Here is a 23640-nt window from a genome sequence, read left to right on the forward strand (position 1 = left end):
AGGCTTACCCGGGCCTACTCCCCTTGCTTGGGGCTCAACATCACCCCCCCCACTCCCTTGGGGATCCAGACCTCTGCCCCCTTACTAGGGCTACCCCCTCACTGGGACTCCACAACTCTGCTCCTCCCTTGGGGCTAGCACACCACCCCTTACTTGCGGCTACTTATCTTGACTCCCTTCACTAGGGCTACCCCCCCTCACTGGGGTCCCACAACTCCGCCCCCTCACTTGGGGTTACCAGATCTCCACCCCTTACTTGGAGCTACCCCCTCACTGGGGCTTCACAACTCAGCCCCTCACTTGGGGCTACTGATCTTGACCCCCTTCACTGAGGCTTGGTGGGGTTTGCTCCCTGGTGGGCTCAGGCAGCCCCAGCCATACCTGGCCCCACTATCCCCATCGGGGCCTCAAACCCCCACAGGGCTCAGGTGGCCTCAGCCGTACCTGGCCCCACTCTCCCCCTTGGGGTCCCACACCCCCTTAGGGCTCAGGCGGCCTCAGCTGTGCATGGCCCCAGCTACCTCTGATGGTACGCAAACCCACCCAAAGGTGAGGACTAGGGTTAAGGCACCCCTACCTGCCTTTCAGCACGGTGGTAACTGGCCTGGCATTTCCTGGGGGCTCCCACACCACTGAGAGCCCCACCAGGCCACCCACTCCCAGCAGAGTGCAATTTTAGGTCATGTCCAGGACCAGGAGCCTCCTGACCATCCCCTACAACTTCTCCCTTACCTCCAGATGATACCAGCAGCCCTGCAGCCAGGCAGTGTTGTTGCCTGGCCTTTAGCAGCAAAAATGCCCTGTTTATATGGGCAGCCCCAGATACAAAATGGCTCCCCTCATCAGGCACCTTCCGGCCACTAGCTTCTCATCCTGAAAGTGGCAGGTACCTTCAGTGCTCTGCCACACAGTGGAGTCCCAGCAGAGCATGGATTGTTACTGACCATAAACCACAGTAGCAACGATCAACTGTGCAATAGCATCAATGTCATGGTTCGTGCTCACTGATGCTACATCACTATAGCTTATTCCTACAGCACTGTAGCATCTCACGTAGACATGCCCACTACTTAGGATAGTAGATTTCAGATATCCTGTGATGCATCAGCAGCTATTGTTCAGAATGTGCTTAAGGCACTTAGCTTGTATAGATCTCTCATATAGGGCATGCATACTCAGCACAGGAAAAGCTGAGAGCCAGAACACTGGTTCACCTACTTGAGGGGCTATCTCCCCATTTTGAGTTGATGAGCTTATATAAAATGTTGTTTTGAGTGCTCACTTTCGCTTTTCTCTTCATAATGTATTCTTTGAATGAGAGGGTTCGACTGAGGGTGAATCCAAGGTAAATTGTGTTTGAACAGTGGAATAGTGGGATCCTGGACCATGTAATGTTGATCTGGCGGTTGTTCTCCTGGTTTTTCAGATGGAAGGCATATACTTGTGTTTTCACTGGGTTGGTGCATAATTGGCTTTCAGCATACTACAAAGTTAGGCCAGTTAGTGCCTTGCTTAGGGATTTTTTAACATGGACAAAGCCAGTGTTTTGAGCTGTTATGCACAGGCCATCTACATAGATGAAGCATTTTTTTTTTTTAAATTGATTGGCTGGTCATTCATATAGATGTTATATAACATCAGTGTAAGTACACTTTTTTGGGGGGGGACTGTTAATTGTTGCCTCCATCTCCTTTGCTTCCCATCCAGTTAGACACAAAAATGTCAGTTTATGAGCATAGCAAAACCCCCAGTTTTTCTTGTTTTTCTTTTAAAATGCATTCCCTTCCCTTCCCCAACCATTTCTAACTTTTTCTTTCCCTCTCTGTTCCCTATAGATAAGTATAAGTAAGCTAAGACATAGGATAAGCTTCAGCATTTTATTTTAGTAGCGAGTTGTATTTGTTTTGTTTTTTCTCCTTCTTTATATTGTATAATTATTATGTGTATATTGATTTTTACTGCTCTATATAACTGTTTTACTGGTACTATATGATGTAGGCCTACATATGTAAGTTAGCATAAGTCATGTCAAGTTTCCATTTTGTTTGTCAAGTCTCCATCTTGTTTCCATGCCCGGTTGTGTAACCCGTGACTCACACCTACCCTGCCTATGTAACGTGATTCCTGACTGAATGGGGATGAATGAGGGTGCTTGAGAGACAATGGCAATAGCTCTAAAAGTAGCTCCCTCTGAATGACTGAACCATCAACACCAATACCTGGACCAACGATCCAGCCCTTGGAACCACCCTCAGCATTCAAGAAACAAAAGATGAGGCAACCCACCATTGTGCCAAGACTGCACATGCTTAGTAAGAACACCTGGAGCCCTCTGGGACAGGACAGACATTGCCTGGACAGGCCCTCCCCATAGGAGACCAGAGGTAGTCTGCCCCATAAAAGGGGTAGTGAAGACTGACTCTTTGGGACTCCCTCTCCATCTGGACCAGCACCATGCCACACCACCTATCTACCCAGAGGCCCTGCCAGAGACCCCCCCTCTGGACAACACCTACTGGACAAAGACCCCTTTTTAGCCTGGATAGGTAGCTATCACCCCCTACCCCCTCTTCAACCAAGGACTTGGACTCTGCTTCTCTTCCCCATCTCGATTCCAGCCCTTCCACTGAATCTCTCCTGCTGCCATTGTGAGTGCTTTTGTGTGTGTGTGTGTGTGAACCAATAACTTCATGGGGCTGTATAGTGTGTTGTCTGTTTAATAAACCTGTTACTTTAAAACCCTGAGTTGGGTTTTTGTCTGTTTCCTGACTGTTTCCTCCTTACCACCACTTATCTGCCTCCCCACCAATATCTCAGCTGTCTGCCTCAGTTTCCAGCCCCAATCTACCTTAAGTAACCCAAAGCCTCAGTTTCTCAGTCAGCTTCTCTGTAGTCCACCAGTTCTAATCCTGGTTCTGGCAACTTTCACTCCCTATATTTTAACTCCCTCTCTCTCTCTCCTTAACCTTCCCCCAAGTATCCCAAGCACACACATACATACCGTACCATCCAAGTTAGGAACTTACATATGTGTAGGTGGGGTGTATGTGGGTGAACTGGTGAGTGTGTGTGTGTGTGTGTATATATATCTCACTGTGTGCATGATTTATGAATTAGTGATCTGTGTATGTGTACTGAGTGTGTGGGTATGGACAATTGATTTTTGTCTAATGTTTGGGTTGTATAGTCTATGTGCTTGAATTGGTGATAGGTATGCATGTGCCTAGGCTGGTTTGGATGTGTATGTACCTGAGTTGGTAGTGTGTGTGTGTGTGTGTGTGTGTGTGTGTGTGTGTGTGTGTGTGTGTGTGTGTGTGCACCCAATTGATTTGTGTGTTTGTATATGTGCAATTGTTTCACACCCTCCTGTTTAACAGTGCAATATTGACATTCTGAGAGTTAGTCTGACCCCATAGGGCAACATGAGCAAGGTTAATATCAGCTCTGTAAGGTATACATCTTTAGTCATTTTCAGGGTCCTGTGGAGGAGTCATTGGTGATTGTTAGGTTGACAAACACCGCTCTGGTGATTTGGCCTTGTAACAGGGAACCCTAGCCCTGTTACCAGGAAGCAGAGTGGCCCTATAAGAGGGAACCCTAGCCCTATTATCAGGAAGCAGGGCAGCCCCTTTAAATCCAGAACCTGCCAGGTGCAGCTGGCCAGTCAAGCAGAGGTTAAGGTTTGAGCCCTGCCAGATGGTCAGGTGACAGGAAGGGGAAAGCCAGAGCCATATAAATCTCAAGTGGAGAAGGTCAGGAGGAAGCAGAGAGGGAGACTCCCAATGACTATGGAGCAGCTGCGGCAGCTTCTGTGCCAAGAATACGCCATGCTGTGAGACACAAGCACAATCATATTTAAGCGGGCACTTTGCCTGTCTTATTTTTTTTATTTTTATTATGTGGCCATAGAGGCCTATGGTTTATGTTTAATGTTAAATACTGGTGGTTTGTAGCTGAGGCTCCAGGGGAGGAGGAGGCCTCATTAGTGCTGAAGGGCACCATGATAGAGGGCTGAAGAAGCCCTGCTGCACTAGGCATGCAGCACTAGGGCCACGAGCCCAGAGTCTCTTGAAGAGAAGATAGGAGTGTTGAAGCCAGGTCCTAGTGGATGGATTTAGGTGAACGGCCCTTACTACAGAAAGAGGAGCAAAGATGGAGGGGGCTGAGGCCCCAACAGCCTGGCACCACAGGGGCACAGTGTAGAAGGACCTGTAGGCCTGATATCATGGAGAGTATAGAATGGAGGGCCTTGAACCCTACCGAGTTAGAGAGCTAGAGCCTTGGGGTCAAGCCCTGCTTAGTGGGTTTTTGACTGACAGGCTTAGCTACAGAGAGAGGGGTAAGCCCACAGTGGCTGAGAGCCCAACATAAAGAGAAAATTATAAAACATCTGCGAGGGATGGGGCATATCAAGGGGAGGTAGGAGCATACATTTTGCTCTTAAGGCAACAGCTCATAATCCTACAGGTGGTAAGCCTGGAACCTGTCTGGGAACCTGTGGGTCAGCCTCCCTCCTTTTTAAGAACCAAATAATATCAAGTCATGGCAGGAGAGTAATCAGGGAGGAAGCTGATCCCCAAGGGAAGAAAATTCAGCAAGACTTGATGGGGTCACACTCACAGGCCTATTAAAAAAAAAAATGCAGCCAAAGATGGCATCCTCTCATAGGCCTCTTTCAAAACCATCCACAATATGTTGAGTTAGATTAAGCAGCTGGCTCATTATTGATTTTCCAGGCTGAAAGACACCCTGTTTGGGGATTAGGTGTTTATCCACATATGGGGCAAGCCAGTTCAGTATCAGTCATTTGTACAATTTGTATGTGTGGCATAGAGAGAGAAACTGATCTGAAGCTCTTTGGGTCAGGTGCATCTTTCCCTGACTTTAGAAGTGCCGCTACCTGAGCACGTCGCCATATCTTTGGGATTTTTTGACTGGCTATGCATGAGTTGTATAAGCAGAGGAGCCATTCTTCTCTGTTTATAGGAGGTGCTATTTTGGAATCAAGGGTCTTATCCCAGTTGTGGCAAAGTTTAGTGCTGACTTAGTTAAGGAGCACTTGGAGGGGCTGGATGGATACAAGTCAGCCAGCCTGGATGACCTCCATCCACGGGTGCTGAAAGAATTGGCCAGTGTCATAGCTGAGCCACTGGCACAGCTGTTTGAGCACTCATGGTGCTCTGCACAGGTCCCTGAGGATTAGAAAAGGGCCAAGGTGGTGCCCATTTTTAAGAAGGGGAGAAGGGATGAGCCGGATAACTTTAGGCCAGTCAGTCTTACTTCTATCCTTGGGAAAATACTGGAAAAAAATCATCAAAGAGCACATTTCTGAAGGCCCAGCAGGGGAAATGATGCTGAAAGAAAACCAGCATGGGTTTGTCACAGGTAGATCCTGCCTGACAAAACTTGGAGCCTTTTATGACCAGGTCACACACTGCCTTCACACAGTAGCTGAGGCTGATGTCTACTGCCTGGACTTTAAGAAGGTCTTTGACACAGTTTCACATCCTATTCTTATAGGAAAGATAGCAGGCTGTGGAGTGGATGCTTACACAGTCAGGTGGGTGGCGAACTGGCTTAGGGACAGTACCCAGAGAGTGGTGGTGGACGGGTCATTCTCAGCCTGGAGGGAGGTGGGCAGTAGGGTTCTGTAGGTTTTTGTCCTTGGACTGGTATTATTTAATATCTTCATCAGTGATTTAGACAAGGGTGTGGAAAGCACGCCCTCCAAGTCCGCAGATGATACCAAGTTATGGGACAAAGTTAACACACCGGAGGGCAGGGAGCAGATACAGGCTGATTTAGACAGGTTGGATCAATGGGCAGAATGAAATAGGATGCAGTTCAACTAAGATAAATGCAAGGTACTCCACCTAGGGAGGAGGAATCCCCAGTACACCTATATGTTGTGGGTTGACCTCCTCAGCAGCTCAGTGGCTGAGAAGGATCTTGGAGTCATAGATGATGCCAAGATTAACATGAGCCGGCAATGTAACGAAGCCATCAACAAGGCCAATCACACCTTGTCGTGCATTAGCAGATGCATGACCAACAGATCAAAGGAGGTGATTCTCCCCCTGTATGCAGCATTGGTCAGGCTGCATTTGGAGTACTGTGTCCAGTTCTGGGCACCTCACTTCAAGAGGGATGTAGAGAATCTGGAGAGGGTCCGGAGGAGGGTCAATTGCATGATTAGTGGCCTCCGTGAAAGAGCCTACAAGGGGAGGTTGAGGGATCTGGATCTTCAGCCTTCACAAGATACGTCTGAAGGGAGGCTTTGTAGCTGCCTATAAGATTATCAAGGGAGGACAACAGGGACTTGGAGATGTGCTATTTACCAGAGCACTCCTAGGAGTAGCTAGGAATAATGGGTGCAAACTAGTAGAGAGTAGATTCAGCTTGGACATTAGGAAGAATTTTTTTATGGTAAGGGTGGCCAAAATCTGGAATGGGCTTCCAAGAGAGGTGGTGCTATCACTTAACTTGGAGGTCTTCAAGAGGAGGCTTGGTAAACACCTGGCTGGGGTCATCTGACCTTGGTCCTCTTTCCTGTCAGGGGCGCGGGGTCAGACACGATGATCCTTTGTGGTCCTTTCCAACTCTACAATCTATGAATCTATGAATATTCCCAATGCAGAGGCAGCCTGACATCATGATCCTGGGCTCCCCCTGCTTTGGCAAGTAGCAAGCTGACTGCCTGGTTGGAAGCTTTGGTCAGCTGCTTAGCACTTCTCTTATAGTGGGAAGGGAATTAATGATGTCATAAAATGTGGAATAAACCAAAGTTATTACACCAAATATGCACCTTAAACATTATGCCTTAAATTGAACATGAGGCCAGCTCCAACTCACAGTGCCCTTCAAACAGGAGCCCTTCAAAACTCTGAAGCATGCCAGTCAGATGATACTTGCTCCTGTGGCTGGGATCACAGATCAGCTGAATGGCATTCCCAGTCATGGGAGCACATGGGAGCCTTTCAAGGCTCTGATGCATTCCCTCATCTAGAAACATCGATCAGCAGATTGGCATTCCAAGCGGCAGAAGCTCCCTAGAGTTTTGAAGAGCTCCCATGCATTCTGCTGATCAGAGCTGGTATCACATTCAATTTAAGGCACATATTTTGTGAAGTAACTTTGGCCTTTCCCAAGTTTTATTGCACCATCAGTTGAATTAGTGTGGCCAGGTTACCACTTAAGACATGATTAACTACTTAATCACATCTTAAGTGTAATGTCTGCCAGGTTGGCAATTTAGCACATATATTTTCATACTGTTGTCTTAATTTCATTGGGATAAATGGACCCAGAGAAAAACATGTGTTAATATGATCCTGTCACTCTATAGTTTTAAACAATTGAGCATGATTCTGGCTTTAAAATGGATGACCTACAGAGGAATTTTCAGTGCTGTGGTGCCCAGAACTACACTGACTGGTTCAACACTACTTATGGATATCTCAATTCTGCTGTTCCAAGTAGCTGCTGCAAGACTGTAACAAGAAGCTGTGGAAGGAATCTATAGTTGATACTATACTATCTATAGTATCTAAAATGTAGAAATATTGGCTTACTTTATACTATAACATTCACCACTACAATCTTTTAAATCTCTTGAAAGAAACAGGGAGAGAGAAGAAGGAAACAAGCCAAAACAGTTGGAATGTAAAGTAGTAAGTAATCAGGAGTGTAGGTTGTAGCTGTGTTGGTGTAAAGACATAGAAAGACAAGGTTCTTTGGGTAAATCTGATATCTTTTATTAGAACAACTCAGACAGTTGGAAAAATTCTTCTTTGCAACCTTATGGGTACAATTACCCTTTGTCAGGCAGAGGAAGCATCTGCAAATGGTCTGTGCTCTTCCTGGATGGAGTAGTAAAGTAGCCAGAGGTCAGTACATATGCAAGAAAGCCAGTCAGTTAAAATGTAAATTGAGGTGGTCAGTAGGGCTAGGTACAGACAGTCAAAAAGTCTGAAGCTGAATCGATTCAGTCTTTGCAGGTTAGTCTAAAATGCACAGAATAAATTGAAACAGAAGTGACAAGACATTTACCTTTCATTCAGGAAATGCAGCCACATGCCTACAGTGGCTCAGACCAGAAGCCAGGGGGTGCTAGAGCATGGCTCTCTGGCTGTGTGTTCACTTCCTCTTCCAGTTGCACCAGAGGTCTCTGGGATTTTCAGTGTAGAATTACAGCACTAGGACTCTGCAGTGTTGCTCATCACTTCCTCTTCTTGCTTCCAGGTGCCTCTGAGATTTGTAATTCATAGTTGCAGCCAGCAGTAAGTATCAGCAGGGGAAGGGATATTTAATCCCCTTTCCTGGCTCCCTTCCTGGCTGGGAAGGGAATGAATATAGCTGGTAAAAATGGAGTGTTTACCTGGGGAGTCAGATGTTAGGCAGGTTACAATATATAACGTCCCTAATGTCCATATTTAGTCCATGGTGTTTTGTATCCAGTAGACTGAGTGAAGTTCATAGGCTCATCTTTGAAAGGTGTTTTGTAAATTCCCTTTGAAGATTAGAGCTTAGAGATTAAAGAGAGACATGTGTCCCCACAGGTAATTGGGTATTCTTGTCTTTTATAGATTTCCGGTGTGTGTTCATTCTAGTACACAGTTGTTTGGTTTCTCCTACATATTTTCCATCAGGGCATTTGGTGCACTGAATGAAATATATGACATTTCTGGAGGTGCAGGTGTAAGGTCCAGGAATATTGATGGTTCTGTTGTGGAGTATAATATTTGTGGGGGTGGTGATGTGTTGGCAGGTTTTACGTTTCCTGTCATGGCATGGTCTGGATCCAATCGGTGTGTTTTGGGTCGTAGAAAGTTTGCTTCTGGTGATGAGGTTCAGTGCTTGTTTAAAGGCTAGGAGGGGTGGTTCTGGGAAAGTCTCTTTAAGAATTGGGTCTCCTTCTAGTATGGTTTGCAATTGTTTGAAGATTTTTCATATAGGTTCCAGGGCGGGATGATATGTCATACTATAACCAGTGGTGTGAAATTCATGAGGATTTTTCTTCTGTACTGCAGCAATTCTTCCCATGGTATTTGGATGGCTCTTTCAAAAGGGCAATCTATCTCTCTGGTGGAGCATCCTTGTTGTGTGAAGGCCCTTTGAGATCTGTAAGGTGACAATCACAGATGTCCTCCTCAGTCCAAATTTGGTAGTATTGGAGGGCTTGGCTGTATATTACAGCTTTCTGGGTGTGTTTAGGGTTATTTTGGATTCTGTGCAGATATGTACATTGGTTCATGGGTTTTTTGTATCTGGTTGTCTGTATTTTACCCTTCTGGATAGTGGCCATTGTGTCTAAAAGGGAAATATTGATATTGGAGTATCAGAGATTGCAAGGCAGGCTTGGATGCCATCCTAATGAAGTTGTTGCATGTGAAGATAGCATTCAAGCCTGCTTTACATATCTACAAGAGCAACATTACAACTCAGAGTACATACCCAAAGATATTATTGAACTTTTCCACTTCATCCTCATACACAACCACTTCACTTTCAATAACCAACACTTCCCCCAGAGCATGGGCACAGCTATGGGCACCAAAATGGCCCCACAGTATGCCACATTTTTCATGAGCCACCTGGAAGAAAAATTCCTCAAGGACTTCATCATCAAACCCTTGCTATACTTGAGATATATCAAAGACATATTCATCATATTCATCAAGCCAACCTATTAAATAGGTACTTTGCATCGGTCTTTCATCAGCCCCATGGGACGCCCATGCCCGCTACTGGGCCAAGAAGTCCGGGTGAGGGTGATCACCTGCCCTCCATTAATGCTGACTTCGTGAAGGAACATCTTGAGAAGCTGGATACCTTCAAGTCAGCCGGCCCTGACAATCTTCACCCCAGGGTACTCAAGGAGCTGGCAAGCATCATAGCCCAGCCTCTAGCGTGGATCTTTGAAAACTCTTGGCGCTCTGGTGTAGTGCCCGAAGACTGGAAGAAGGCCAATGTGGTGCCTATCTTCAAGAAAGGGAGGAAAGTGGATCCAGCTAACTATAGGCCCATCAGCCTGACTTCTATCCCAGGGAAGATCTTAGAAAAGTTTATTAAGGAGGCCATCCTCAATGGAATGGCCGACGCCAACATCTTAAGGGATAGCCAGCATGGGTTTGTTGCGGGTAGGTCTTGCTTGACCAATCTCATTTCCTTCTACGACCAGGTGACCTATCACCTGGACAAGGGAGATGAGATTGATGTCATATATCTTGACTTCAAAAAAGCCTTCGATCTGGTGTCCCATGATCGTCCCTTGGAGAAACTGGCCAATTGTCGCCTTGGGTCCTCCACGATCCACTAGCTGGAAAACTGGCTCCGGGGTCAGACCCAGAGGGTAGTAATTGATGGAAGTCACTCATCGTGGTGTCCTGTGACCAGTGGGGTCCCCCAGGGCTCTGTCCTTGGACCCATACTGTTCAACATCTTCATTAATGATGTGGACACGAGTCAGAAGCGGACTGGCCAAGTTCGCAGATGACACCAAACTTTGGGGCAAAGCATCCACACCAGAAGACAGGTGGATGATCCAGGCTGACCTGGACAGGCTCAGCAAGTGGGCGGACGAGAATCTGATGGTGTTCAATGCCGATAAATGCAAGGTTTTCCACCTTGGGAAAAAAACCCCGCAGCATCCTTATAGGCTCGGCAGTGCTACGTTGGCTAGCACTATGGAAGAAAGAGACTTGGGGGTCATCATTGACCACAAGATGAACATGAGCCTGCAGTGTGATGCTGTGTCTAGTAAAGCGACCAAAATGCTGGCTTACATCCATAGATGCTTCTCAAGCAAATCCCGGGACATCATTCTCCCCCTGTACTCGGCCTTAGTGAGGCCGCAGCTGGAGTACTGCGTCCAGTTTTGGGCTCCATAATTGAAAAAGGATGTGGAGAAGCTTGAGAGAGTCCAGAGAAGAGCCACACGCATGATCAGAGGTCAGGGAAGCAGACCCTACGATGACAGGCTGAGAGCCCTGGGGCTCTTTAGCCTGGAAAAGCGCAGGCTCAGGAGTGATCTGATGGCCACCTACAAGTTTATCAGGGGTGACCACCAGTATCTGGGGGAACATTTGTTCACCAGAGCGCCCCAAGGGATGACGAGGTCGAATGGTCACTAACTACTACAAGATCGTTTCAGGCTGGACATAAGGAAGAATTTCTTTACTGTCCGAGCCCCCAAGGTCTGGAACAGCCTGCCACTGGAGGTTGTTCAAGTGCCTACATTGAACACCTTCAAGATGAAACTGGATGCTTATCTTGCTGGGATCCTATGACCCCAGCTGACTTTCTGCCCTTTGGGCGGGGGGCTGGACTCGATGATCTTCCGAGGTCCCTTCCAGCCCTAATGTCTATGAAATCTATGAAATCATCTGGACTGAAAACATGCAATCTCTAATTGATTTCCATCAGCAATTCAACAAGCATCACCCCTCTATTAGACTACCTTTGGAATACTGCAAACATCAACATTTCCTTTTTAGACACTATCCCAAAAGAAACCCACAGAACAACATACATATCTGTACAGAACCAGCAATCATCAGCAAACACACCAATAAAGCTGCAATATACAGCCAAGCCCTCTGATAACACCAAATTTGCACTGAGAACAAAAAATGAGAACTAAGAACACCCGTGATCATCACCTCACAAATCTGAAAAGGGTTTTCACTCAAAAAGGATTCTCCTCCAGAGAGACAGATCGCACTTTTGAAGAGCCACCCAGATACCATGGGAAGAATTGTTGCAGTACAGAAAAAAAAGCCCATGAATTGCACACCACTGGTTATGACATATCATCCTTCCCTGGAATCTATACAGAAAATCCTCAAACAATTGCAACCCATACTAGGAGACCCAATTCTCAAAGATCTTCCCAGAACTACTCATCCTAGCCTTTAAATAAGCACCGAACCTTGCCAACCTCATCAACAAAAGCAAAACACACCAAAAGAATCCAGACCATGCCATTACAAGAAATGTAAAATGTGCCAACACATCTCCACCACTTCCACAATAACCACACCCCAAAACAAAACTATTAACATTCCTGGATCTTACACATGCACCTCCAGAAATGTAATATATCTCATCCAGTGCACCAAGTACTCTGAAGGAAAATATTTAGGAGAAAGCAAACAACTGTGCATCAGAATGAACACACACTCAAAATCTATCAAAGACAAGAATACACAATTACCTGTGGGTGCACACTTCTCATAAGAAAACAGCTCTCTCACCAATCTCTCTCAGACTAACCTACTTGTAAAGATGGAATCGATTTAGCCTCAGGCTTTTTGACTGTCTATAGCTGGCCCTACTGACCACCTCAATTTACATTTTAACTGACTGGCTCCCTTGCATATGTCCTGGCCTCTGGCTGCTTTACTACTGCATCCAGGAAGAGCACAGACCATTTGCAGATGCTTCCTCTGACCGATGAAGCTTAGTTGTACTCAAAAACTTGCAAAAAAGAATTTTTCCGACTATTTAAGTTGGTCTAATAAAAGATATCGGATTTGCCCAAAAAACCTTGTCTGCCTCAAGTATTAGGTAAGGCCTTTATTTAAACAACATCCTTTATTCCCTTTTTCTTTAGGTGCAGAGAGTTTTTATGAGAAACTCTGACAGTCTTAGATGTTATTCAGGATAGTTTTAAGTATCCTTTTTGGGGGAAAAGAAAAAAAAAGTTGGTTGAGTTTGGCTGAAGCTGTCTTTTTTCCTTTCTTACTATTCCAAAGAGAAAACAAGATAAATGTATGCATATGGGAGAGGAAAAAGGGGAAGACATTTTAAAAATGCAGTTATTGTTTCTAATTAATTCTTTTTCACAATGTTACAATTTCAGGAAAGACTGATGCAGCATATCAGCTGGCATATCCTATCAGCTACACTAAGACCTGGTAAATAAACATGTCAGCATTGGACTAATGAAGACATCAGAATTAAAGTTGACTTCCTTGTTGTGGGCTAGCAAGTGTCTCAGAAGATGCACTTTGATTCAGCTAATCAAGGTAGATTGAATAAAATAACCTGAGCAAGGAAAAGCAAATAAGAGAAACCAGTTAACAGCAGGAACACAGGTGTTGCATGCTGACGGTGGCCAACACTTGATGAAACCAGTGGAGATGATCTTGTTGCATGGGTCCTTCTCTTGGTCTGGCCAACTTATCTGTCAGGATCATTACAATGGTTACCCAACGGTATCAGGTCCCAGGCAATAGTAAGGGTATCAGGCATAAAGTAAATATGTCTGCTTTCAATCTACCTCTTTTCCATTAGTATCACTGTCAAAAAAGGACTCCCAAAATGGTAATGGATATCTTCTCATCATTCTGTCTATGAATTTGACCTGCTTTCTGATCGGACAGTTTGGGCTCACTGATTTCTGGCCCACCAGACACAATCTTTACTTAGTGCTTATATGGTATGGATGGGTTTTTCCTGGATTAATTACATCTATCCATCTAACATATGCTGTCTCTTAGAAACAAGTTTATGTTACAAGGTGAGTTGAAGGAAGGAAGGAGAGCAGCCAAGTAAGGACCCTGGACTTCAGAAAAGCAGCCTTCAACTCAGTCAGGGAACTAATGGGCAGAATCCCTTGGAAGGCCAGTCTGAGGGGATAAAGGAGTCCAGGAGAACTGGTTGTATTTTAAAGAAACTTTACTGTGGGTACAGGATTAAACCATCTCAAAGTTTATGAAGACTAGCAACTATGGCAGAAGACCAGCCTGGCTTAGCAGGGAACTCTTCAGTCAGTTAAAACACAAAAAGGAAGCTTACCAGAAGTGGAAACTTGGACAGATGACTAGGTAGGAGTATAAGAGTATTGCTCAGGCATGCAGGGATGAAATCAGGAATGCCAAAGTTCAAATGGAGTTGGAGCTAGCAAGGGATGTGAAGGGTAACAAGAAGGATTTCTACAAGTATGTTAACATGAGGAAGGTCAAGGAAAGTGCGGGTCCCCTACTGAATGGGGGAGGCAACCTAGTGACAGATGAGGAGGAAAAGCCTGAAGTGCTTAATGCCTTCTTTACCTTGGTCTTCACAAGCAAGGTCAGCCTTGAGACTACTGCACTGGGCAGCACAGTTTGGGGAGAAGGTAAGCAGCCTTCAGTGAGGAAAGAACAGGTTAAGGACTTAGAAGCTGGATGTGTACAAGACCATGGGGCCCGATGCAATGCATCCGAGGCTACTGAGGAAGTTGGTTGATGTAGTTGCAGAGCCACTGAACATTATCTTTAAAAACTCATGGTGATCAGGGGAGGTCTCAGATGATTGGAAAAGGACAAATATAAGTCCCATATTTAAGACTGGAGAGAAGAAGGATCGAGAGAACTACAGACCAGTCAGTCTCACTTCAGTCTCCAGAAAAATCAAGGAGTAGGTCCTCAAGGAATCCATTTCTAAGTGATTGGAGAAGAATAAGAAACTGATCAAGAATAGTCAGCATGGATTTGCCAAGGGCAAGTCATGCCTGACTGACCTGATTGCTGTCAGTGATAAGATGACAGGCTCTGTGAATGTTGGAAGAACAGTGGATGTGATATACCTTGACTTTAGCAAGGCTTTTTGATACAGTCTTCCACAACAATCTTGCAAACAAGCTGAGGAAGTATGGGTTAGATGAATGGACTGTAAGGTGGATAGAGAGCTGGCTGGAGTGTCTGGCTCAGTGGGTTATGATCAATAGCTCAAGTTCTAGTTGACAGCTGGTATCAAATGAAGTCAGCCCCAGGGATTCTTCTTGGGGCTGGTTTTGTTCAATATCCTCATAATGATCTGGAAGATAGCATGGAGTTCACCCTCAGCAAGTGTGCAGATGGCACCAAGCTGGGGAGTAGTTGATATACTGGTGGGCAGGGCTAGGTTTCAGAGTGACCTAGACAAATTGGAGGATTGGCCCAGAAGAAATCTCATGAGGTTCAATAAGGACAAGTGCAAAGTTCTGCCCTTAATATGGAACAGTCTCATGCCCTGGGACAGGCTGAGGACTCCCTGGCTAAGCAGCATCTCTGCAGAAAAAGACCTATGGCTTACAGTGGACACTAAGCTTAATATGAGCCAGCAGTGTGACCTTATTTTGAAGAGGGCTAATGGCATACTAGGCCGCATTACTAGGAGTATTGCCAGCAGATCGAGGGAAGTGATTATTCCCCTCTGTATGGCACTGATGAAGCCACGTCTGGAATACTGTGTCCAGTTTTGGGCCCCCGCACTACTGAAAGGATGTGGACAAATTGGAGAGAGTCCAGCAGAGGGAAAAGAAAATGACTAGGGCACATGACTTCTGAGGAGAGACTGAGGGAAGTGGGCTTATTTAGTCTGTAGAAGAGAAGACAGGGGGATTGAACAACAGCTTTCAACTACCTATGGTTATAAAGAGGTGGGGGCTAAACTGTTCTCAGTGGTCGCAGATGACAAACAAGTAGCAATGGCCTCAAGTTCCAGTAAGGAAGTTTAGGTTAGATATTAGGAAAAAAAAAATCTCTCTCAGTAGGAGGGTGGTGAAGTACTGGAACAGGCTACCTGGAGAGGCGGTAGCATCTCCAAAAGTGGAGGTTTTTAAAGCATGGCTCAAAAATTCCCTGGCTGGAATGATTTGGCTGGGGCTGGAGCTGCTTTGAGCAGGGAATGGACTGGATTCTTGGTCCTGGATAAAGCATCCTCCTCAGTTCCCTTCCAACCCTATTTTTCTATGATTCTATAATTCTGTCCAGTTGAAACTGAGAAGTATGTTTGTATACTTGCCTGAGTGCACAGTTACTACACAAATCAAACTACACAACCAACTACACAACTACAACACAAACTACTACAACCAAATCTAGTCAAAGAATAAGGTTTAACTCCTCCTGTTGTGAAGAGTGGCACAGGAACTTCAGTGACCACAAATGTCATCTTTATTGACATAGATAAGGAAAGGGGTATCTTAAAATTCATGGTTGCCATAAAGGACCAAATTAAGGAGAATATAATTCTGTAGGCTAGAAGTGGAGAAATTTTGAGCTTTGTTATGTTTTGAGCTAAAAAAAGATATTTTGTTTTAAAAAAAAGATATATATATTATTGAGCATATGTCTTACAAACCTTAGGACTAATGTTATTCAGAAACTGCTGTATTTGATTCCAAGATGGGGTCTTTTTCCTCATATAACATGGCAGAAAATCCTCTCATCTTGTAATCAAGTGTAACCCTCACCAGCACACTAGGTGGGGTGATATGCCAGTTTCTGGATCCTCAGGGTGGCAGTAGCCCTGGGAACCCCCTCAGGCAGGTCTACTGACTGAGGTGTCCTTTGGAGAGGTGTGTCCCTCAACCTCATTGCCCAAGAATTTACGTTAAATCCAATAAACAGATGGGTTTCTTTATTATACACAACTATATACTGAAAAGAAATGATTAATCAAGAGAAGAAATATATATAATATCAACAGTTAATAATAAAACCAGCAATTTGAGTAGAATTTACAATTGCAACAATAGTTGAATAATTCCACCACACTGGGTGCTCCCACATGGAGCAAACAACCTCAATGATTACATTCACCTGGTTATAACACTTTAACCCCCCCCTCCCCATTACCCAGGTTTACTTCCCTCTGGTCACACACCCCTTCCCATAACAATGAATGGCAATACAGCTTAACTATGATCCACCACTTGGTGGCAGAGGTGAAGCTTCTGCTGCTCCAGGGAAGGTGGACTCTGCTCTTTCTTGGTAACTCAGCAAAAAAAACCCCTAAGTCTCAGATCAGCCACTGCAGGTAATAGGCTTCTTTTCTTTAGTTTCCTTCTGAAAAATACAGCTTCTGCAAAGACCACATGTTAAGTGTCCCCTCCCACACCCATGCAAATTTGGGATTCTTACAACCCGCTCCCTCTCTGGGCTGTCTCTCTCCCCCCAGCACTTCTGCATGAAGACAGAGGATTCCCTCTGCAGATCTGTCTTCCTGCAGTATGAGCCTTTCCAGCCCAAACAGAAGACTTCTCTCTGCAGGTCCCTGACCAGGCAGCTTCTCCCAGCTCCCATCTACCTTACCAGGCCCTCCCCACTCTTTCCCCAGGTATCTGTGTCCCTGATTGCACATCTCTGACCCGGTGAGGAATGGCCTTCTCCTGGGATGATTCAGGCTCTTCTCTGTCCTGATGCCTGTTCCCTAGCATGCCTCAGCTCCCTTCCCTCTGCCTGGGGTGGGGGCATGGATGGAAGAGGGTCTGAGATTGTGCCTCTCTTTTTAGGCTGGTGTAGCTGTCCTGCAGCTTCTCTCTCCAGCTGCTTTTTCCTCCCTTAGCTTTGATGGCTCCATAGTAGCCAATCAGAGCCCGGGGTTTGCAACAGGGGCTCTGGTTACAGTTCATATTCTCTAGTAAAAAAGCATGCATTGTATACAGCATACACTTCATTTGGAAAAGTTATTGCACCCTCTGCAAACTTTTTGCCATCTTACTTACAAAGTTCTTGGGCACAGCTCACCCACTCAGCTTGCAGCCAAGCAAGACTTTGCAGCTGTTACACAAGTATGAGGCAGCCAGCCTCAGCCTTGGCCGTGGGTCAGGGCTGGAGCTACATCTCTTGCTTTCTCCTCCCCTCATACCACCCTTGCAGCTTTAGGCCCCCTGCCATATCTCCCTTCTCTAATTATTGGGAAGTCATGTTAAATTCAGGGATTCAGGTATATATACTACTTGTTACCAAGTAGAAATGTTGAATAGAGCAGTCTCCAGTTCCTCAAAATGCTTGCCAAACAAACAAAAAAAAAATTGTACTTTAAAAAAAAAATAGTTTCAAAGTTAACAAAACTGGAAGGGAGATGGGAATCCCAATGAGCCATTCCTACTATATAATAATGTGGATAAGAATTCAAAAAGCACAACCTTGACATCCAGATGTAAGAAATCACTATTCATTTTCAACAATAACACCATCAACAAAAAACTCAGATGTCTCTGGTCTCCTTATTCATGGATCTATTGAGTCTGATTTCAGATTAATGGAATGAGTACAAAATGGATATAGAGTCCCTGGCTTCATGCAGAATCTATTCTGTTTCATCTTGTCATGCTGACATCCTGAACTTCTCTCCCAACATAGACTCAGTAATTGCATCTTTGACTACTGAAGGGTCTTCATGTCAGATGGTTCAGATCAACTCCACCAGCATATCTTTCAAATTTTAAAAAGTAGAGATTAAATTTAAAAGGAAGCTGTGAAGCCAGAATCATAGCAGTTTGATCCTTTAATAAGTATCCAAGTTCTATTAAAAAGATATGAAGAAATTGACTAAAATATTTTGTTCAACAAGATTTTGAATGAGAAAAAGTAGCAAACTATTTTCTGGTGCAGTGATACTCATGTTATGATTCATGATATTTAATGAGACATTCAGATAATGCAGATATCGGAAGTAAATTAAAACTACACTCTGATATATAAACTTCCTTTTTAGATCCTAGTATCTGGAAAATTTCTCTCTAGAGAAATCATGAACAGAAATTTGAGGTCTGTGGGAAAATTCCTTCAGTATTGTTGTTGATAGATATAAATTTCTTCAGATCTAGATTTGGAGATAAAATATTAACTGTCTGTGCAGACACTTGCATATCAGTTATACCATAAAAAAATAATGCATATCTTTGAAAATGTTTGACCTGAACAAAACACGACTGCTATTATACCTTACCTATAAATAACTGAAACAGTTATTAGATTAATAAACATGGCTGAACACCTTTTAAAAAAAATCCATTTATATTCACTTGAATAAAATATTGACTTCATATTGGTCATGTCCCTTTTTCATGAGCATCCAAGCAAATGAGCTTATTGGTAGAATATCACTGGAACAGTGAACTTTAATTTAATATTAGACAATATTCAATGGATGGTGAACACTGAGCTTGTAAGCATGAATGATCACAGTGGAAATCTGATTCTAAGAGTTACATTCATCCAGTAGGGGAGAGGAAACATTTCTAATAATATCAGATGCTTATAATGAACTGTAGGTGTGCAATTAATGGACTAAGGATTGTATGGATTTGGGCAGATAATCTGGAATGCTGAATAAATTAGAGAGTCATAACCTGCCAACAGATAGATAAAGATGCTAAATGTGTTAAATAATTTTTCACACCAAATCATTTACTCAGCTTTTTAATACCTTTTTTACATAAGCATATTGGATTGAGAAGAATCCAAAAGAGAGTTACAAGCTACATTCTTAAAATTCAAAATCCAGGATTGCTCAGAGGGCAGTTGATTGCACCTCAAATCTTTCTTCTGTGGGTGAAGTTATTTGTGCTGTTATAGATCCTTATCCAGTTCTGAATGCAAATGTTGCTAAAGCCAGCACCATAATTGGTGTTCATTGTCATGAATGATGGCAATCTTAATAGAAAGGCCTAGAAATATAGAGCTATACAGGCCCCTCCAAGCATTACATTTGTTGTGGGATAAAAGGACGTGTCCCACAACTTTTTGGCAACATTCCAGATGTTCATGCATATTCTCTCTCAATAAAAATGGCCAGCCAGCCACAAAGATATTCCACGTTTAATGAGGAATTTATTGTGGCTGATTTATATTGCAGTTTAATTTGATTTGTGGTATATTAAAGCCCTGCTTTGCAGCCCAATGCCAGATGCATGGTAGGGTTTCAAACTTGCTGGTGCAGGGCAAGCCCATCCATTTTGCTTCATGCTGGCTGCACAGTGGGGCTTTAGATGGTCCTGTGTGGAGCAGCCCATCAGATCCCAATATGTGAAGACATCCGCGATCCTCAGCTTCCTGCAACCCAATATTCATTCAGCCTGCAGCATGTATGCTGGTGGCAGCTTAGCACCAGTGGCCACTGGGAATGGGGTATGTTCCCCCCATTCCCAGTTGCCCAGCTGCCCAAGGTACATGTGTTATCACAGGCACATGTGCTGCCAGATGCATGCAGACTGTGGATTAGGGAGATAAGGGTAGTTGGGGATCAGGGAGCTCCATGACCCACATATGCTTGACCATAGACTTATTTACTAGTGAGTGTGTAGCTGGGTATCACAGAGCTCCCCAATCTCCAGCTGCCTCCACCTAGGTGCACCGGTGCAGCCAGCTGCATACCCTGGCAAACACACAGTTGGGATCTGACATATTTCATCTTTGGCCTCAAATATTGTGTGTCCTGCTGTGCCCATGTGGCATATCAGGTTGTGTCATTTTGGGGATCTGTCAGATAAAATTGGTCAGATCTTTGTCACAGAATGAAATTAACATCTGGAAGGGTCTTCCTCCCTATTTATATTCACAGCTAGGTCTCCTTGGTGTTCAGTTAATGCTTCTGCCAGAGCAAATGCTTCTTTAAATGTAAGCATCCATTCAAGACCCAGACCTGCACATAAAGATTTCCTGAGCACAATTCAAGTAACTACATTTGGGATCTATCAAGAAAGATGGTTAAATCTTTAAACTGAAATTCAGGACTGTTCCATCAAAGGCAATTGACTAGGCAAGACGTTAAAGGTATTTAAGCATTTAATTTTTATTGCAAGTAATGATAATTACGCACCTAAACACACCTGAATATCTGGGCCTTATGAGCACTTTCACACATTTCATAGATTTCATAGACATTAGGGCTGGAAGGGACCTCAGAAGATCATCGAGTCCAGCCCCCTGCCCAAAGGGTAGGAAGTCAGCTGGGGTCATAGGATCCCAGCAAGATAAGCATCCAGTTTGCTCTGGAAGGTGTTCAATGTAGGCGCTTGAACCACCTCCGGTGGCAGGCTGTTCCAGACCTTGGGGGCTTGGACAGTGAAGAAATTCTTCCTTATGTCCAGCCTGAAACGGTCTTGTAGTAGTTTCTGACCATTCGACCTAGTCACCATCCCTTGGGGCGCTCTGGTGAACAAATGTTCCCCCAGATACTGGTGGTCACCCCTGATAAACTTGTAGGTGGCCATCAGATCACCCCTGAGCCTGCGCTTTTCCAGGCTAAAGAGCCTCAGGGCTCTCAGCCTGTCATCGTAGGGTCTGCTTCCCCGACCTCTGATCATGCGCATGGCTCCTCTCTGGACTCTCTCAAGCTTCTCCACATACTTTTTGAATTGTGGAGCCCAAAACTGGACGCAGTATTCCAGCTGCAGCCTTACTAAGGCTGAGTACAAGGGGAGAACGTCGTCCTGGGATTTGCTTGAGAAGCATCTATGGATGCAAGCCAGCATTTTGGTCGCTTTACTAGCCACAGCATCACATTGCAGGCTCATGTTCATCTTGTGGTCAATGATGACCCCCAAGTCTCTTTCTTCTATAGTGCTAGCCAACATAGCACTGCCAAGCCTATAAGGATGCTGCGGGTTTTTCTTCCCAAGGTGGAGAACCTTGCATTTATCAGCGTTGAACACCATCAGATTCTCGTCCGCCCACTTGCTGAGCCTGTCCAGGTCAGCCTGGATCAGCCGCCTGTCTTCTGGTGTGGATGCTTTGCCCCAAAGTTTGGTGTCATCTGCGAACTTGGCCAGTCCGCTTCTGACTCCAGTGTCCACATCATTAATGAAGATGTTGAACAGTATGGGTCCAAGGACAGAGCCTTGGGGGACCCCACTGGTCACAGGACACCATGATGAGTGCCTTCCATCAATTACTACCCTCTGGGTCCGACCCCGGAGCCAGTTTTCCAGCCAGTGGATCGCGGAGGACCCAAGGTGACAATTGGCCAGTTTCTCTAAGAGGTGATTATGGGAAACCAGGTCAAAGGCTTTTTTGAAGTCAAGATATATGACATCAATCTCTTCTCCCTTGTCCAGGTGATAGGTCACCTGGTCGTAGAAGGAAATGAGATTGGTCAAGCAAGACCTACCCGCAACAAACCCGTGCTGGCTATCCCTTAAGATGTTGGTGTCAGCCAGTCTATTAAGGATGGCCTCTTTAACAAACTTTTCTAAGATCTTCCCTGGGATAGAAGTCAGGCTAATGGGCCTGTAGTTAGCCAGATCCACTTTCCTCCCTTTCTTGAACATAGGCACCACTTTGGCCTTCTTCCAGTCTTCGGGCACTACACCAGAGCGCCAAGAGTTTTCAAGGATCCGTGCTAGAGGCTGGGCTATGATGCTCGCCAGCTCCTTGAGTACCCTGGGGTGAAGATTGTCAGGGCCGGCTGACTTGAAGGTATCCAGCTTCTCAAGATGTTCCTTCACGAGGTCAGCATCAATGGAGGGCAGGGGATCACCCTCACCCGGACTTCCCTGTCCCGTAGTGGGCATGAGCATCCCACGGGACTGATGAAAGACCGACGCAAAGTACCTATTTAATAGGTTGGCTTTTTCCTGGGCGTCAGTTGTCAGTTGCCCCATCTGGTTCAGCAGGGGTCCAACGTTGCCCCTGCTTTTCCTCCGGCTCCCCACATATCTGAAAAAGGACTTTTTATTGTCCTTGATGCTCAAAGCTAGTTGGAGTTCAGTTGCAGCCTAGGCTTTCCTGGTCTGCTCCCTACAGGACTGGACCAGTGCAGAATAATCCTCCTTGGAGGTGACTCCCATCCTCCATCCTTTGTAGGCCTTTCTTTTTAGCCTCAGGAGGTCTGCTAGGTCCCTGGAGAGCCAGGGGGGCTGCTGTGCACTCTTGCTGCCTTTCCTCCGAGATGGAATAGACTTAGTTTGTGCATTGAGGTTCGCTCCCTTGAGTACCCCTGCTACCATTTTTCAGTGCTGGCACACTGATACACGAGATGCAATTAATTAAGTCTAATCAGACATGCTGAAATTTAGGTGCATTGGAGCAGCCTCGCTGCTCATGTATAGGCACCTTTTGTCTTTCAATGCCTCTTTTCTATATCTGAATAAGGATAATAGCATTTCCCTACCTAATAGGGGTTAAGTGAGGGAAAACATTTTAAAGATGAGGTTTTGAGTGCTCAATGCTTTGGTGATGGGAGCCATGAGGAAAGTACTTAAGATGGAGAGAGAGTGTACAGACCTCATTTCTCTCACTACTGGAATGAAATTATATTTTTTACACTGCAGAAATTTAAGAAAGAAAATGATGAAAAAAAGCCAACAAATTTATGTGTTATATATATACACAAGTTAAGTAGGATGTGTCTATAACTATTCAACTGGAGAGCTAAAGAGAGGATGAGGTTTTCCTTTTTAAAATATGGAAAAAAATGATGAGGAATCTTTAATAAGCACAAATAGACAAGAATTCAATATTACATTTCATCTAAAAGTCTGGTGTACAAACTGAAATGTGTCACCATGATATGTGTCCTAAATATATGATAGATGGATATTAAACTACTATAACGTGCACATGTTTTCTAAAAATAAATGAAACTCAATTAACACCTTGTATGGCATGGAAATTACTCTGAAGTCAGGGATCATAAGAATATAACATAAAAATTGCCATCTACTGGGTAAAACTGGGTCTGTCTTGCACAATATCCTTTGTCACACAGTGGAAGAGAGTGGACACTGAAAGAGAGTGAACTGGGTATGATCAGGGCTTTTTCCATTGTTTCCTCTTACTTGCAGCCTCCAGCATTTAAAGTTTACGAAGTCCTAAGTCAAAGACTGTATCCCTTACTTCCATGCTCAACAGCTACCGATGCCCCAAAGAGCCTTTTTTACTCAGT

Source organism: Alligator mississippiensis, chromosome 13 (assembly GCF_030867095.1).
Source record: "Alligator mississippiensis isolate rAllMis1 chromosome 13, rAllMis1, whole genome shotgun sequence".
Classification (NCBI taxonomy): domain Eukaryota; kingdom Metazoa; phylum Chordata; order Crocodylia; family Alligatoridae; genus Alligator; species Alligator mississippiensis.